The 1,982-nt window shown below is 46.0% G+C and overlaps 1 pseudogene; it reads right to left on the bottom strand.

Annotated features, from left to right (window-relative positions):
• Nucleotides 1–484: 484 nt before the first annotated feature.
• LOC130029430 (28S ribosomal protein S24, mitochondrial-like) lies at nt 485–911 on the bottom strand (annotated as a pseudogene).
• Between the last annotated feature and the right edge of the window lie 1,071 nt (nt 912–1,982).

Below are 1,982 nucleotides of genomic sequence, written 5' to 3'. Positions count from 1 at the left end.
CATTGCGGAGCATGATCCAAGGGAGACGGGATTCTTCTACTTGCCACTGCAACCACTTAATATATGGCATTTGGAGGACCTACTGCTTCTACTGAAGTAGGTAGCAGATAATGTGGAAAGTCTAATAGCTAGAAACAGACACATATAAATGGTTTAAGTAAAAATGAAGATCTTCTCACTTCTCAAAATCATATCTTGATCACTTTGTATCCCGTTACTCATTGATTTGCTCGAGCGGGCACCAGTAATGTCTTCTTTCATCCCTGTTGCATGCTAGTGTAGCCCAATAGCATCTGCTCGTTCTAGGAACACAGAGAGCCTCAAACAGATCATTCAAGGTCCTGACGAAGAAGTCTGACCATCTCGTAGGTTGGCGGCCACGCGATCTTTTGACATCCCGTGGAATCCGGTTGGTAATGGCTAGTCCAGTGGTTGTCTTCAAATATCATTACATGTCCAGCCCATCTGATTTTTTTTCAAGCTTCCTTAATTTTTTATTTCACTCCTTACCCGCATTTAAGTGCCCTAGATATATTTATACTCAACTTTGGAGGGTACAGTCTGGAGGTGCAGACGAACAGGACACTTGTAAAAGTGGGACAGCAGCATTTCACTGTAGCCTACAAGGAAGTAGAACTTGTGTGCAGGCAATTGTCTAAGGACCAGAGCACAGATTTCCAGCTGGTTGGCTCTATGCTTTAGAATAAGCTGATCAGCCAGGCAGCCTGGGAAGGTGCCCATCATGAACTTTCGAAGGAAAACATCTTCCACAGTCCGCTCTGCAGCATGTTCCTCCCCATCTAGGTTACCTTGGCGCAGACGGCAGAAACGTGCAGGGCGCGCCTAGCGCCGGGTAGGCTCCGGGACAGCACCCGGGACCCGAGCACCCAGCCCCGAACCAGCACCGCCATCTCCGACGGGAAGGGGCGGGGCCCCATCTGATTTTTGATCATATCTCTATGCCATTTTGCTTGGACCTGAAGTTGGCAAACGAGACAGCGTCCCTGATTCTTGAGTGTTGACGGTGGTCGAAACTCTGGATTCTTTCTCTCATTTGAGTGAAGCATGATACTCCAAGCATAGCTCTTTTGATTCCTCTTTGAGAGACCAAAATAGTGTTCTCACCTTGTTTTCGTAGGGTCCAGGTCTCTGAGGCATATGTTAATGCAGGAAGAACAGTGGAATCGAAGAGATATGCTCAGAGCTGGAGGTTCTTCATCCTCTTAGTTATTTCTTCAACGCTTTTGAAGGCGTTCCAAGCCGCTCTCTTCCTTGTGCACAACTCAGGTGCCAGGTCATTCATCATGTTGACTTCTCGACATAGGTACACATAACTGTTGCATTCGGAGATGGTTGTTCTGTTGAGAGCAAATGGAATGTCAGGAACAAGACTGTTTCTCATAAACATTGCCTTTGTGAGATTCAGCTGTAATCCGACCTTTTCACACTCACGGTCGAAGTTGGTCAGCATTTGTGCCGTTTGGCTGATGTTTGGTGTTATTAGAATGATGTCATCAGCAAAACAGAGGTGGTGTAGTTGCCGACCATCTATCTTCACTCCCATTCCTTCCCATTCCAGTCGTCACATGACGTTCTTGAGGATGGCACTGAAGAGTTTTATTGAAATGATATCACCCTGCCGAACCCCTCTCTTGACATGGATGATCACTTCCTTATAAAATGGTGAGATCCTGGTAGTGAATCTGCAATACAGCTCATGGAGGATCCTTGATGTATTGAATGCCTTGATTGGCTAGGGCTTCAATGACAGCTTTAGTCTCAGAATCAAAGGCCTTCTTTAAATCAATGAACATTAGACAGAATGGCGTCTTGAACTCCCGAGAAACCTCAATGAGCTTGATTATCATCTGGATATGGTCGATGGTGCTGAATACTTTTCAGAACCCAGCTTGCTCGCATGGTTGTCCTTCATCTAGTGTTCTGCCAATCCTATTCAGGATGACTCGAGTGAACAGCTTGTA

The sequence above is a fragment of the Sorex fumeus genome, unplaced genomic scaffold, assembly GCF_029834395.1.
Source record: "Sorex fumeus unplaced genomic scaffold, SorFum_2.1 ptg000043l, whole genome shotgun sequence".
Classification (NCBI taxonomy): domain Eukaryota; kingdom Metazoa; phylum Chordata; class Mammalia; order Eulipotyphla; family Soricidae; genus Sorex; species Sorex fumeus.
This window is presented reverse-complemented; position numbering and strand designations above follow the sequence as displayed.